The sequence below is a fragment of the Ictidomys tridecemlineatus genome, unplaced genomic scaffold, assembly GCF_052094955.1.
Source record: "Ictidomys tridecemlineatus isolate mIctTri1 unplaced genomic scaffold, mIctTri1.hap1 Scaffold_237, whole genome shotgun sequence".
NCBI lineage: Eukaryota > Metazoa > Chordata > Mammalia > Rodentia > Sciuridae > Ictidomys > Ictidomys tridecemlineatus.
Genome location: NW_027522047.1, coordinates 12,441 through 28,886, shown reverse-complemented (window position 1 = coordinate 28,886; position 16,446 = coordinate 12,441). Strand labels below are relative to the sequence as shown.

The window sequence follows — 16,446 nt, the reverse complement described above, 5'->3', positions numbered from 1 at the left end:
GTCTCCTTGTTTCCTCCCATCCCCTGCAATATCTCCACTGAACCAGGAGAGAGCCTGTTCTGAAAGGAAAACTAGATATTACTTTATGATCAGAACCCCCTGAGATTCCTGTCTCTCTCCTCATCAAAGCCAGTACCTCAGTGGACTCGGTGGCCCCATGATCCATTCCCTTTGCATTTCCACTCCTGCACAGCCCTTCCTCCACACTGGTTTCTCTGTGGTTCTGGGATGTGCCAAGCACCATTACCATCACCATTACCTTTGTCCTTTGTTGTAATACTCTTCCTGCAGTTTCCATAAGGTTGACCATTTGCTTCCTTCAGGACTTTGCTCAAATGTTGTCTTTATCAGAGAGGCCTTCCTTAACCATCTACTGTAAAATCATGCTGCTGTATGTGTGTATGCATTCACACACACACACACACACACACACACACACACACACACACACAGACACACACACACACAGTCTTCCTTAGATTGATTCTGCCCTTCCCACACTGTAGTACTTTTTACCACCTGATATTTCATTTATTACTTTGTTTTCTCCCCTTAGAATGTAAGCTCTGAGAAGACAGAGACTTTGTTTTATTCACTGATGAATTCTTAGGTCTAGAAGAGAGCCTAGTGAGTCATTCTAAATTTCATACTAAGCGCACATAAATTATGGAGTAAATGAATGCATAAGAGAGTTGGAACTAAATCTCCTCTATTTTTCTTGCAGGCCAGTGGAAGGTCATCTTGTTTTAAGCAGGGATCTCATAATCCACCCAAGCCCTGTAATGGCTGAACAAGCAGACACACATTGACCATGAACTCTTGCATGCTTTGTAAATGTGTTTCTTTCATTTGCCAGCCTTTTACCCTCTCCTGGTCTTCTTCAGTACGGGAGAAATACAAAAGAAGGTTATCTCCCAATAGTGATGAGCTACAAGGGGCTTGAGGCCATGGTGGGATCTCTGAGGATCTTCCAGAATGTGCTGACCATGGTGATTCTCCTGGGACCTTGGAGCAGTTTTCAGTGCAAGCCATCAGCAACAAACATAGACAAACGTGGGTGGCTCTCAGGCAGCATGGAGCTATGGGAGCATCTCATCCAGCTCCTCTTTTAACTTTTTCAGGCCACAGGGCTATGTTCTGACTCAGGATGCTTTTCCTATCCATGTGCTATGGATGTCATAACTGGCCTCCCCTGAAGCCAGTTACCACCTTATATTTCATTTATTCCTCCCCATTAGAATATAAGCTCTTAGAAGACCAAGACTTTCTCTTATTCACTGGTAAATTCTTAGGTCTAGAAGAAAAGGTCCAGATGAGAGTTGTGGACCTTCTTGGACTTCAGCATCCATTCCCTACCCCTTTTACCCCAGCCCCTAAACCCCAGGTCCTGGAAGCTGAGGTGATGTGAGATCGGAGCTGAGTTTTGCATGAGTTGGTGGTTGAGTTTAGGGCTGTGGTCATTCTGTCCACTACTTTGCTTGCAATTCTCTGTGTTCCTCAATGACTCTGTTGTCTTATCCCTAATTGCCTATAGCCCTTCATATTACACACACACACACACACACACACACACACACACACACACACTTTGTCTCTGTTTCTTTGCCAAATAAGCTGATTTAGATGAAATCATTGTTCTTGAGCCCACTATAGAACTAATGTGTGTTTTGGAATGACCATGGAAAGTGTGACACTGACACAGAGAAGGAACATTTTATGGCTGGTAATATAGATTTCAAAGCCTGCCAGGGTCTTACAGACAACTAGGCCTGGACCCAGTTATCTGTCCTTTCTGTTGGGGTCAGCCTGCAGGTTGTGAAGCAGGCTATGTATACAAATAGAAAGGAGTGTTCTTGAAATACCAGATGCCCAGTTGCTAATATATCTGGAGTTCTGGGTTGCTAAAAATTAGGAGAAAATGTGCTCTCATCAAAACATGCTTTTAAAACCTGTACTTAATGTGTGGAAATATTGCATTATAGTGGAATTTTTTTTCCTCTTGAGAACAAATACCATTGAGCTTTGATTGCAGGCAAATGTAGAGATTTATCTGTTTCCAAGTTTAGAGCCGTAAGGTGTGATTTCTTGAAATACAGTGTAAGTGTACTTCAAAATTTAAGATCATCATCATCATGCCTTGTGTTGGTAGGAGTTTTTCAGAGTCTCAGTTTCAATGCATGAATCTTAATAAAGTGGTTTTCTCAATGAAAAATGTCCTTGAAGACAATGTACTAATCAAAATTTAAAAGAAAAATCTGCTTTAGCAACAAGGAGGTTATTTTTAATGCTTCAAAAGTCTTGTTTTTCTTTCTTGTTGTCCATTAGTATGCATAAATGTGTGCTTAATAAGGCCAGGCTTAAAATTGAACTTTTCATTTCCTGGAAGTCAGTCATAGGTCTTGCTCAATGAATGGAACTACAAGTAGAAAATTCACAAAAGAGAGATCAAACTGTAAATTTCACAAAACATTGCCTAATCACTGATGGAATCAGATTAATGATGATTCACCAGAGATATTGTGATGGTCAAACATACAGAAATTTATGTAAAGGTATTAATCATGCTTTGGATTTGGGTCTAATGATGTGATTATTTTTCTACCTTCCCTGCCCCATCTTCTTTTTACCAATATGTCAGGACAGTTGGTCATCTCCCTGTACAACATGCCTTGGTTAAGCCTCTCACCCATGATTCCAATGAGATTTCATATGTTAGCTCTGATGGCTTTCTTATTTTCCCATATGGACCATATAACTCCTGAGACCGAAATGGAACGAGGAGAGAATGATACCAGCAAGTGTACTGTCTCATATTACCACAAGAAAAGGGTGATTTTTGCCTATTTGGTAGCCCCAAGATTATTCTTTCAGAGACAAGATTGCTAGAGCTACAGGGTATTTCGGGGCTATTGTCAACATGTTTCTGGGAGTCTCTATCATTGTTGACCAGTTTGTGTCCTTTATGGAAGTCATCACATCCCAAGAAAAATAAATAACCATAAAGAAAAACAATGGAAAGACCACCAAGATGACTATGAGGATCTGGAATGAGACTATGTTCAACCTGACTGTAATGGCCCTGGGATTTTCTGCTCCCAAGGTTCTGCTTTCAGTTATTGATGATCTTAAATTTTGAAGTACACTTACACTGTATTTCACTGCAGGAGACCTGGGGCCCAGCACCATCGTGGGAAGTGCTGCCTTCAGCATGTTCATCATCGTTGCACTTTGTGTTTAGGTGGTCCCTGATGGAGAGATGAGGAAGATTCAGCATCTGCATGTGTTCTTTGTGATGGCAGCCTGGAGCATCTTCGCCTACACTTGTCATTTCTCCTGGTGTTGTGGAGGTCTGGGACGTTTTGATAACTTTCTTCTTCTTTCCCTTCTGTGTTGTGTTTGCCTGGGTAGCAGATAGGAGGCTTCTGTTTTACAAGTATGTCTACAAGCAGTATCAGGCTGGCAAGCAGAGGGGAATAATCACTGAACACAAGGGGGACCAGCCATCTTCCAAAACGAAAATTGAAATGGATGGAAAAGTAGTCAGCTCTCAGGTTGACAATTTCTTAGATGGCGCTCTGGTTCTGGAGGTCAGTGAGAGAGGGACCAAAATGATGAATAAACTAAGGGAGAAATGGCGAGGATTCTGAAGGAACTGAAGCAGAAACATCCAGAGAACGAAATAGAGCAGTTAATAGAATTAGCCAAATACGAAATCCTAAGTCAGCAGCAAAAAAGCCAAGCATTTTATCACATTCAAGCTACTTGCCTGATGACCGAGCTGGCAACATTTTAAAGAGGCATGTAGCTGACCAAGCAAGGAAGACTGTCAGCATGCATGAGGTCAACATGGAAGTGGCCAAAAGTGACCCAGTGAGCAAGGTCTTCTTTGAACAGGGGATATATCAGTGTCTGGACAACTGTGGTACTGTGGTCCTTACCATTATTTGCAGAAGTGGGGATTTGACCAACTCTGTGTTCATTGACTTCAGGAAACAGAGGGGACATGGCCAATGCTGGATCTGATTATGAACTCACTGAAGGAACTGTGGTCTTAAACCTGGTGAGACCCAGAAGGAAATCAGAGTTGGCATCATCGATGATGACAGCTTTGAGGAGGGTAAAATTTTTCTTGCACACCTCAGCAATGTCAAAGTATCTTCTGAGGCTTCCAAAGATGGCATCCTGAAAACCAATCAGTCTCCACTCTTGCTTGCCTTAGATCACCCTCCGTGGCCACGGTAACCAGTTTTGATGACAACCATGCTGGCATCTTTACTTTTGAGGAACCTGAGACTTGTGAATGAGAGCATTGGCATCATGGAGGTGAAGGTATTGAGAACATCTGGAGCTCGAGGAAATGTTATCATTCCCTATGAAACCATCGAAGAGAGGGCCAGAGGTGGAGGGGAGCCTTTGAGGACACTTGTGGAGAGCTCGAATGCCAGAACAATGAAATCGTGTAAGTTCTTTTTATGTATTTGTGTGTATGGTTGAGTGAGTGAGTGCATGACTGTGAGAGTATGCATATTATTAAACCAAATGGCATTAAAGGAACAGAATAATTATTATGGAAGACAACTGTCAAAAGTACCAGTACTTGCTTGGGTGTCACCTATCAATATGTACTAGACACAGATCTTAATTTGACATTGAGATCTTTTTTATTTTTGTCCTTTTATATATTTGATACACTGTAGACCATGATAAAATGAAGCATATGATGTAAGTTATCAGATCATTTAAGATGGGTTGAAAATTCTGTATTCTATTTAGGATCATACAGTATATATACAGAAAATGAATGTTTAACACATCACAAAAGGTTTCTGATTTCATTGCTGAGTACAAATTGGGAAAGCCCAAAAAAGGAACACCTTTAAAAAGAATTTCCTGGATGCTAGGACTGAGTGGAACTATTTCTGTGGTTTTCATCTGACATTGTGGTTTTATGACAGTACAATGTTTCTGGTTGTATGCTAGTGTTTAATTATGACTTAATGACCAACCCTGCTTCTTTCTGGAATTGTAATTTTAAAGATGTATCTTGACTTTAAATAGAATTTTATTATTGGTAAGCATTGTTAATGCTTAACAGGTCCATTCATTACATTCATGTCTTCGTGTGACGTTAAGATAAGTACAATGTTTCTGTCAAAAGAAATCATCAAAGACATGTTGTTGTGCTGGCTTCTTAGCAGTTTATCCATTACTCTCATTTTTTAATGGATCCTTTTTCCTTTGGTGATCATGTCCAATGCCAGGTTAATATTGTCAGATCCAAGCAAAAAGGAGTTTTTCATGCTGCAATAAAGTTGGCTCTGTAGACTCAAGCCAACTTATCTTCAAGGATGATTTTATATTTCTGCCACAGCACAGTTCATCTTAGAGTAGCTTTCTTCAAAACCTATCATACATATAGATAAGGGCTCTTCACACAACTGAGCTTTATTAACTACTTTGAAAAATCTCCTTGTTTGATTGTTTAATACTGTACACAAAATCGGAATTTGTGATTCTTTTCGTGGTGCCATAAAAAGATTTGTACAAAAACTTTGGATTTAAAAGTTACCTAATTTTAAAAATCTATTGATCAAGGTAGACAGAGAGTCTAATCTCATCAAAGAGGGAGAACAAGTGGCAGTCCACCTTTATTGATTTCTTTGATTATAAGAATGATAGAAATTCTCATTTAAAAAAATTTCTTTTCAACATACATCAATTTTTCTAACAAAAAATTAAATCCAAAATAACATTTTAAGTTAAGTGGAACCACAATCTTTATGAATGTATGACAAAACTAAAATATTAACTCTTTGTCTAAGTTAAATTATGTTGCTGTCCCAGCACCTAATAGCTTTTGTCTAAAGTGTATCAACATTTTAGTTTGTAGGTAAAGGTGTTAAGGATTCCTAAACATTTATCTTAATTTTAGGGTAGAAGATACCATTTAAATTTATAAGGATGTCTGGATCTATTTATTCATATTCTTACATAAACTATTTGAATTATTTTGACCTGACCCTTTTACAATGAAAATATGTATTTCAGAAATAACACTGATAAAACATATTCTCAGCAAAATATTTTAAAATTATAATGCAAAAACATATTTAATTATATAAAATTAACAGCTATCACAAGCTTTTGTGAAAGCACAATCAATGACAAATCCTAAATCCGTGCCAACTAATCTTAACTTTTCAACAACATTCAATTAGGGAATTCAACAAGGAATTCTGTATAAAGTTAACAGCTAATAAAAAACAAATCAGGAATATGTTAATTTGATTTGTGGTTTGGTAGGTGATATCTATAAATGTGAAATGCTGCTAATGATTGTTCTTTAATGGTACTATTTCAGTGGTCCTAATTATTACAAAATATTGTTTGTTCTTCCAAACTTCAATATTAACTGTTCTGGAAAATGTTAAGGCCAATTAATTAATGCAGCTACAAATCAAATTTAATTGGTGCCCCCCACGCTGGCACATGGGTCCCTGGGAGGGGCGCAGGGACCTCAGCATTTCAGGCTACTGGGCCAAAGTCCTTGGCTGTGGTGCCTAGCCAGCAGGAGGGGCGCTGGGGGCAGACAAAGCAGCTAAAGAATGGGCGCCACGCCAATAGGGGTCCCCAGCGCACAGACCAGCGCTGCCCAGATCCTTGGCCTGCCTAGAGTTTGCAGAGTGAGAACTGGGACATGGACCTCTGGTAGATGTGGATGAATGTCTGCTTCTGCCTTCCTGTCCTGCCTGCCTTTGTCCTTCTACTCACAGCTCTGAGCTCTCGAGGCAGTGTGACGCTAACCCAGGACATGCTGACCAGGGGCCAATGTGCCTGGTGGGAGGCCCCTTCCTGGCCCTGGAGGCTGCTGGCTGTGGCTGGCTGTGTCTTAGCAGGCTCACCTGCTTCTCCTGCTTCTCACTTGGTGGTGGTAACTCTGCCTCGTGTTGAGCACCAAGGCATGCTTCTCAAAGGACGCAGGAGGCGATGGCCCTGGATTGCTTCTGCTTTGTGAGGTGTCCCACTGCTGTGAGCTTTCCTGTGTGCATCTGGGACATGCAGGAGGTGCTGTCAAGGTGGTGGGGACCCGGTCTTCATGACCTGCAGCCAGTCTCCCCTGTGCGTCCCCATGGCCAGGCACATGGCAGCAGAGCCCCATGTGGAGCACTCACAGGAGCAGCCCGAGAGATGGAATGGCTATGAAAGGGTGACGGTGATGCATGTGCACAGGGGCACTCAGACGAGCTCTCCATTGACCTGAGACACTAGCATGAGGAATGAGCTAGGGTAGTTATGGTCCCTGGTGGAAGACAACTAGGACACTAGTCCCAGAGGAAAAGGTGATTGTGTTTCTGATGACAAGTTCCAAAATAGAGGAGGAAGAAGGTGATCCAGTTCCCAGCCACTGTTTGGAAGGGGTGGACTTTCAGACTGAGCAGGAGGATGTGAGGAGCAGGTGGAGGGCCAGGCTGGTGGTACCTCAGGGAGGATGGCTATGGGGCTCTGTTCCCCCAGTACAGCAGCACGCAGCCCAGTGTGGCCATGGAAGCCGTAACCCAGAGCCTCCTCTCCAGCTGCCACATCAGCTCCAGGAAGAAATCTCCAGTGTGGAACCATTTCTCCATCTTGCTCTGGGACAGACTAAGGCAATATGTAGGCACTGCATGCAGGAGTTCAGCAGGGGCAAGAACGAGAAGGACCTGAGCACCAGCTGCCTCATGAGGCACATGAGGCCTGCGCACCCCACCAAGCTAGTGCAGGGGAACTGAAGTGTGTCCCTGGGCTTCTCCTTGCTGTCACCCTCACTCCTGCTTCCACCACAGCCTGCAGAGATTGGGGATGTGGGCTCCACACTCTTGCCCATCAGACTTGCCCAGAAGACGGCAGCTACGATCCCATTCCCTGACCACATGCAGGAAGAGCCCATGTCTGTGGTCTCTTCTGAGGTCTCTGATGTACTGGTCATTGGAGGTACAGCAGAGAGGAGGCCCAGGTAGGATCTTTCCCCACCTTGCCATGCTCCACTACTAGCGAACCACAGAGGGCATGGGGGAAAGAAGCCTTTGCCTTCCCAGGAGCACAGGGGCAAGAAGGAGGTTGGTCATCTGGAAACACTTCTACCTGTCCCCACTGGGTAGCTCCAAGGCCTTCTGTGTGCACTGCATGAGTTCAGCAGGGGTAAGAACGGAAAGACCTGGGCACCAACTGCTCATCCAGCACATGTGGAGAGCACAAGGCTCCATCATGCTGTAGGAAAACGGGTGATGGCTTGGGTATCCCCCTTCTGTACCCCACACCTCCCCACCCTGCTGCCCACCCTGTTGCCTACAGAGGGGGAACCCGGATCATCCTCTTCAGGAAAGCTGGTCCAACAGCGCCCCTCGACCTCCTCGTACCCAGACAGGCTGGCTGAGAACCTGTCTAGGGATGCACGTCTCAGGGATGTGTCCCTTCTGTCATCCTCCAAAGATGTGGGTGAGTCCTCCTTTGGTGTCTCTCTTAAGAAGCAGCAGACCAGCAGGTAGAGCCCAAGGAGATGTGAGCCTGGTGCTGTCTTCCAGCAGAACAAGAAGGTCATGAAGAGGCTGAAGTCGGAAGTCTGGCACCACTTCTCATCAGCCCCCATGGACAGTCTGAAGGCCCTGTGCCTGTACTGTGACTGCGTCATCAGTGGGGGGAAGAAGAGGGATATGGGCACCAGCTGTTTGATGCAACATCTGTACAGATGCCACCCCAAGGTGGTCGGGGCCCAGAAGGGCTTCCTGGGTGCCAGTTTGGCAAACTCTCTAGCTGCCACTTTGGCTTCTGCAGAAAGCTCCTCTAAGATGCCTGGCCTCCTAGCAGTGGTCAGGAGGAACCACCAAGCGGTGTTTCCCATCAGCAGCAAGAAGACCTCAAGCTGTGGAACCACTTCTCCCTTTGTTCTGTGGACTCCACCAAGGTGGTGTGTCTGCATTGCAGCTGGACCATCAGCAGGGGCAAGAAGCCCACTAACCTGGGGCTCCAGCTGCCTCCTGAGGCACCTGCAGAGGTTCCAGTATGTACTCAAGGAAGAGGTCCACTCCAAGACCACCCTGTCCAGCTCTCCAGGCATCAAGGGGCCACTGAACACAGAGTTGTTGGGCAGGTCCTCCTTCAATGACCCCAGTGAGAAGTTTTATGACTCTCACTCAATTGCCAAAAAAAATCACCAGTCTGATAGCAGAAATGATCGCACTTGACCTCAGCCATACTTCTTTGTGGATAACGGTTGGTTTTGTCAGGCTGCTCAAATACTAGAAACCTCAGTAATCTTTGTACTCCCCTCCCTACTTCTCCAGGACAGCTATCCCGGGCATGTATGACAATGTTAAGCAGATGATTCTGACAGCAGCTGAAGGAGGCTGACAGCAGTGTGGTCCACTTCACATCGGATGAGTACCCAGACCTGTGAGTACCTGACCGTCACTGCCCACTGGCTCACCTTTGCGTTCTTGGCCTGCCCACACTGAGAGGACCACCACTGATCAGCGCTTTTGGACGCATCGCAGATTTACTGTGTCTATGGCGGTGGCAGCATCCAGAAGCAGCTAGAGTGCTGGTGAGAAGCTTGGGTGTAAGTCCATCGGCCTGCAAGCGGGCATCATGGTCACCAACAACCAGAGCATCGCAAGATTCTGACCAAGGCGGAGCACTCGAGCATGCCCTGCTTCAGCCACAAGGTGGACCTGATCATAAGTGAGGCCATCAAGAGCCAGAGGATGGTGCAGAGCCTGCTGAGCACCTCCCAGAAGCTGTGTGAGCGGCCCAAGCACTCCCCAAGTGCCAGGGAGAAGCTGGCCACACTGCAGCGGGAGTAAGAGCTGCAGCAATACTGCCTCGTCCAGAATGTGCAGTCCAGGTGGAGCAAGTCCCTGCAAATGCTGGAGTGGCTGCTGGAGCAGAGGAGGGTCATTAAGGAGATGTCCATCGAGTGCAACTTCAGAGAGCTGATCAGCTGCTTCCAGTGGGAAGTCATGCAGTCTATGTGTCATGCGCTGAAACTCTTAGATGCCACCAGCCTGGAGATGAGTACCTACATGTCCACTCTAAGCCAGGTCATCCCCATGATCCACATCCTCAGCAAGAAGGTCGAGATGCTCTTTGGGGAGAAGATAGGCATTGACATTATGATGATGTCGCTGAAAGAAGTCATGGTGAGCCACCTGTCCGCCACCCTCCATGACCTGCTGCTGGAACCTCGCTACAAAGCCTCCCTGTTCACAGAGGAGGAGGTGGAGCAGTACATGCAGGATCTAATCAGGGAGCTAGAAATATTGAATTCTACCTCAGAGGGCACAGCCATCTCCAATGGCTGTGACTCAGGGCCTGGTCTAGAGACTGGTGGAGAAGAAAGCCTGTGGTCGCTGGTGGCCAAGGTGGAGAGGAGAGACAGGTGGGAGAGGCTTCCCAAAGACATGGTGCTCACCTACTTGGAGGAGGAGGTATTGGAGCACAGCTGTGACCTGCTTGCCTACTGGAACCTCAAGCGGTCGTCCTGTCCTGGACTGTCCACTTTGGCCACCAGATTTTGGGGCTGTCCCCCAAGTACCATCCCTTTGAAAAGCTGTTCAGCACACTCACGGAGAACGGCAGCTTTTGCCAGCCCCAGCTCATGATGAAGCATTTTGAAAATCTTATATTTTTGAAAGTGAATCTTCCCTTGATATACTTTCATTATTGAACTCACGACAGAGTTGCCAGACCAGAGATGCTCTCCACAGTGCTGGCTGGCTGTTGTTCCAGGGCTGTGACCCTCCCAATAGGGACATGTGAGACATCAGGCTAGCATCTGGGGCCACTTGCCAGGCCACACTGCAAGGTAACCTCACAGATGTCTTACTCCTGTCGAGCCAGGTAGCAGGGGTTGAGGAGTCCACTGGACGCAGCCTGTCTACTCAGTTATGAAGTGGGTGATCAGGTTTTAATTTATAACTGCAACATCTCTTTTAAGTTAGGGGTCAGAAATTTGTTTTATTAGAATGGAGACAAGATGTAAACAACTCTATCCTGTAGACTGTTTATTCAATTGTGTAAAAACCATGAATCAGGTACTGTATTTTAGTTAAATATTGCTTTGATTGCAACAAAACCACTTTTGTAGCTGTGAAATGAAACTTGTAAATAGGAGATGGAGACAAAGCCATCCTGACTGAGCAGTTTTAACTGCAGGTTCTAACGTGTGTCTAGGAATGGAGAGAATATTCTGGAAGCCAACTGTTTACCACAGAGACGAAGTGTTTGAAAATAAAACTGTACTTGTCACAGAGCTTGTAGTTGTGGTTCACGGTTGCAGGCATGTTCCATTTCAAGTCTTTGCATTCAGGGTTGCACAGTCCATTCATTCTCTCAGAGGTTCCAGACTGTCGTCCTGAGTCCTTGAGATGGGAGTCCCTTGTGTCCCTGCTGAGGATTCAGCTGGTGCAGAGCAGAGCATTGCAACAGGGGGCCCATTGCCTGCATCTGGCACCTCTGACTCAGTGTTCCTGAGCAGTGGAGCTCTGTGTGCACTGACCCAGGTTCTGGGACCACGCCCTGGGCCCTAGAGGCAGTAGTGACCAATGGGGGCATCTGGAAGGCTACAGTGGTAAGGCTAGCCTTAGGCATTTAGAATTTTTTTTTTAACAGTAGGAAAGATTCAGCCATCACCCAGGTATTTTAGAATCTCAAGAAAATCCGAATGAAATTCTCAATTGTCAGATTCTTTTAACAATATGTCTTCAAAGTTTTTTCTTTAACATCTGAAAAAGGTTCATGTTTTAATTTCAGATCATTAAGTGTTGTGGGTGAGAAAACTTGCCCATCTGCCATGACCTCTTAGGAAGTTGTTCTGTTCACATACTGTACCTTTGCTTACTCTAAATTCGAGTAGACTGTGCTTTAGTGAATTTATAAATGATGGATTCAGTTTCTGAAATTAAACTTTTTATTTGCAATTTCCAAAAAAATTAAATTACTTAGAGCTCAATAATGATATCATTTGGGAAGATAATTGGAAAAAAATGAGCATTTACTATGATATATTTAAAACAGAGAGTTGAGAAAACTATGTAAGTTGGAAAATTTACATAACATATTGCTTAGCAAATCAGTTTACTACAGGATTCCTATAACAGAATAATGTATTAAACAACGTGTCTGCCCAAAATTAATGTTAACAAGTGTTACATTTTAAGGTATGGTTTTAACTTCATTAACTCTAAGATGTAATATGTAAGGCATCTATCTCAAAAAATAGAGCTTTCTTACACTGAATATTTATATACTTTATTGAACAAAAGACTCAAAAGAAAGAAAATTTCAGTGTAAATTGTATCAAATTATTATTATATTATTACCATTATTATTATTATTATTACATTCCATCGGAAAAAATATTGGTTTTGGCTGTTTATAACCAGGGTTCATCTCTTGCTGACAGAATTCTAAGGAACAAATATCTAGCTATATGATATGACATGTAGCTTTATAATATGGTACAATAAGACCACCAGATACAAATAAAGTAAAATTTGAAGTGATTAGAACAAAAGAACAATTGTGCATTGGGAAAAATCAGGAATAATGAAAAATACTATAGAAAATATCATTAGACAAGAAAAGGTATTAGTACATAGTGCCTTGAATCTAGCACATTCAGGATTTATTTTATAGTAACAGAGTTTCATTTAGACTATAAAATGATTTATACTGGCATTAAACTTTCCTAAGTAATGTGCTAATGTAGGAAATTTGTTTGGAATAATTTTAGCATTTCAATGGATTTCTGCTTTAGTGAGTTATCTTTAACAAGAATATTTATCTCTTTTTGAGCCAAAACACATGTAGCATCATCTGAAAACCTAAATTATAACTACAAGATGTTTTTGTAAATTCCTATGTTTTCTGAATGCATAACTGTTATAAAAATAAGACAGGTTAGGAGCCAAAAACATTTATGAGTTATATAAAAAATTTATAATTTAGTATTGACTGGAGACCATGTTGATTATGTACAGAAAGGTTCTTTACCATGTCAACCAGATTTCCATTTATGCTGTTGTAATCTCATTTTTCTAGTGCTCATTACAGTTTGAGGTTATAATATAGTTACATAAAGGAATTCATCTTAGCCAATGAAGAAATTTCTTAGTGTAGGCACATTGAAATGTTTAAATCCTGGTCTATTTTCTGAGTCAACATCCAAGGCCATCACACAGGGTTGATTGCTTCCCTAGTTCAGGACTTGAATTTAAAAAACAATATCAATTCCTACTTAATCAGCTACTGATGAGTGACTAACACTGGGCTAATATTATGAGCGAAGTCAAAAGAAATATATGTTCCTCATACTTAAAGTGGGAGATATATTTTGTAAGTATAAACATCATTATGAAGACATTGTGCAGGGGATATAGGAAGCCTTAATCTTGGAGAAAACATTTGAATTTATTTTGGAGGACAGACAGCATAACTGGAAAGAAAAATGGGATGTGCATTTTAAGAAGGTATCCTATCTTGGAAAACATAGGAGCATGGACAATGTCAATAAAGAGGATCCTTATAAAAATTAATGACTTAGTCACAATTCATTTCCTTTTGTGCAGTTTTAAATCATTATGAATGTGTTTAAATCAATCTGACATATCCCTTAAAGGGTCTTTGTTTGTGGAACCCTTTTTAGGGTATAATATGTAGAAACAAAATTTAGAACCACTATTATTAGACGACCAAGAACTTTCTCAAGTGCTCTCTTTTTAAATTTTTTTGGTGCTGGGGATTTAACCCTTAGCACTTTATAATATTTTATTTAGAGTCAAGGTCTCACTAAGTTGCTTAGGGCCTTGTTAAATTGCTGAGGCTGGCTTTGAACTCACCATCCTCTTGCCTTAGCCTCCAGAGCCCCTGGTGAATGCCACCATACCTGCTGTCAAATGTTCTTTCATACATTTAATATGGTGACAACCCAAGGAAGCAATAGCATTGAAGATGAAAAAAGTGAATCTCAGAGATCTATGAAGTTAGGAATCCAGAATTTGAACACCTATTTGACTTCAAAGATGTGCATGTGCTTCTCTGTGCCACATTACTTCTTGAAGCTTCTAATAAAATTGACAATTTTTCTAGTAAACTGCTGTCAGTATTTTGTTTTGTTCTTTGTGAATTAGTCCTTGGCCTCTAGGAATGGTTTTTATTTACTTTAATCTAATAGCCTCATGAATACTCCTTCCATTCTGCCACCCACTCACCCTCTATTCTCAGAGTTACCAGTGTATATCCACTGTCTTAAAAATCCTGAACAGATTTTACACTAAATTTTGATGTGGGAAGAGATGCTCTTTGCATTTTTTCCTGGGAACACCAGTAACCCAGGGCAGGTGATTTAAAGATACTGTATTTACTTCTTTTGAATGGAGCTACTTTAAGGATATAATACCTATGAGAGTTATTTATTGTCATTTTGCTGCTGTGTCTTTATTAGCTGAGGTATGAAAAATTGCCTGTGGACAACATTGTAATATTGTAATCATGGGAACCTCCTATAAAATATTCATGTGACTTTCTGTTATGGCTACTGAAGTTCCAGCATTTGAGATTCATTCTTTGGGGTAGGAAAGCTGTTTGTCCCTTAATAAAGGGTAAATGCCATGAGAATCTTAAGTTTCCTTGCAACAGTGGAGTAGAAGTTGTTCTGGGGCAAGAGCCAGGAAAGGATTAAAATTCAACCAATGTAAGGTGGGTCGGCTGCACAGGAGATAATCTTACAACTGCTTTGGGTAAACCAGGTAAAAGGCTGGAGTGGCAGTCTGTTCAAGGTGCTGACTAAGTAGGCAGAACTTTTGTTTTCCTTTCCATACTTTTATTAGTGCATTATAGTTGCACATAATAATGAAATTTGTTGTTACATGTTTGCACATGCACACAATATAACAATATAGCTGGGCCAATATCATCCCTAGTATTTCCCCTTTCCCTCCCTCTGGTCCTTTTCCTCTACTGATCTCCCTTTGATTTTCATGAGAGCCTATGATTTTACCTTTTTCCACTCTAGCTTCCACATATAAAATATATGACCCTTGACTTTTTGAGTTTGACTTATTTCACTTAACATTATGTTCCATCCATTTTCCCACAAAAGATATCATTTCATTTTTCTTTATGGCTGAATAAAACTCCATTGTGGGTATGCATTATATGTTTTCTTTACCCACTCACCCATTGATGGATACCTAAGCTGGTTTCATAATTTGGCTGCTGTGAATTGTCCATGCATAAGATAGGACTTTTTCTACTGACTTTTCATAGGGCCTCACAGATTCTGCCTTATAGTCAGGAAGTCCAGAAGGACCTGGGAGGAAAATAAAGCAGTCAACAATATGGACAGGAGTACATGAAAGTTCCTTTCCTTTCTCTCCTGGTTCTACCTGCTGTCTGCATAATACCCATCTATTTGCCAAAGGTTGACACAGCCAGGCCTCTTTCTTCCGTGGGCCTATACAGGTGTCTTACTATAGAGCCAGGCAGAATAAACAATTCATTTTCATTTTCTCAGGGATCTAGATGACATTTTCTTTCCTTCTTACAGTCTCCACAGGTTAGATAAGGCAGTAGGCTTTGGACTATTTTGTGGCAGCTAAAGATATGCAGGCAAGTGGCAATAAACAGCCAAAAGCAGAATTTTGGTTCCTTGCTTATTAATATTTTGATAGAGTTTGCTGATTTTGTTTTTGTTTTTTAGGTTTAAGAATGAGAGATTGGAGGATTCTGGGTACCCTGAAACTAAGGGTGATACTCAAAATTCAGGCCACCCCATTTTCCAATCTTAGACTGCCTGAAAATAGAGACTCTGCACCCAAGTTTGAACTCTGTCTGTGTGCTCTCCTGTCATTAAGTTACTTCATCTTGGAGTCAGTTTTCTTACCTGCAAAATGAGGACAATATTGGTGATGGTGGAGGAGATGGTAGTGGAAGAGAAGATGGTGGTAGTGTTGATGATGAAGATGAAAGTGGTGGTGGTAATGATGATGGTAGTGATGGTTTGGGATATGTTGGTTGTAGTAGAAATGGTAGTAATGGTTATGAGATGGAGATGGTATTGGTGATGGTGAAGTGAAGGTGGTGGTGGTGGATTTTGATATGATTGTGGTGGGGGGAGTGAGGGAGTAATAGTGAGTGCTAGAGGCAAAGAAAATGGTGGTTGTAGTTTTGGACATGATGATGGGGATCATGGTGGTGGTGATTATCGGCGGTGGTAGTGGCAGTGATGGTGATGGTGTGGGTACTAAAACTTACTGAGAGCAAGCATTCAAGCTGTTTTGATTTAATCTTCACAACCATATATAACAATATATTGTTATTATATTCATTTTACAGAAGAAGAATTGAGGCTCAGAGACTAACTTCCTCTTGTTCAAACAGCTAATAAACATGATCTAGAATTCAGCAGCA

General features: G+C 42.3%; 2 pseudogenes; both read left to right on the top strand.

Moving 5' to 3' along the window:
- The first annotated feature begins 1,861 nt into the window (after positions 1-1,861).
- On the top strand, positions 1,862-4,463 carry LOC144373118 (sodium/calcium exchanger 1 pseudogene; annotated as a pseudogene).
- Positions 4,464-7,129: 2,666 nt separating this feature from the next.
- Positions 7,130-11,659, top strand: LOC101966802 (zinc finger BED domain-containing protein 4-like; annotated as a pseudogene).
- The last annotated feature ends 4,787 nt before the right edge of the window (positions 11,660-16,446 follow it).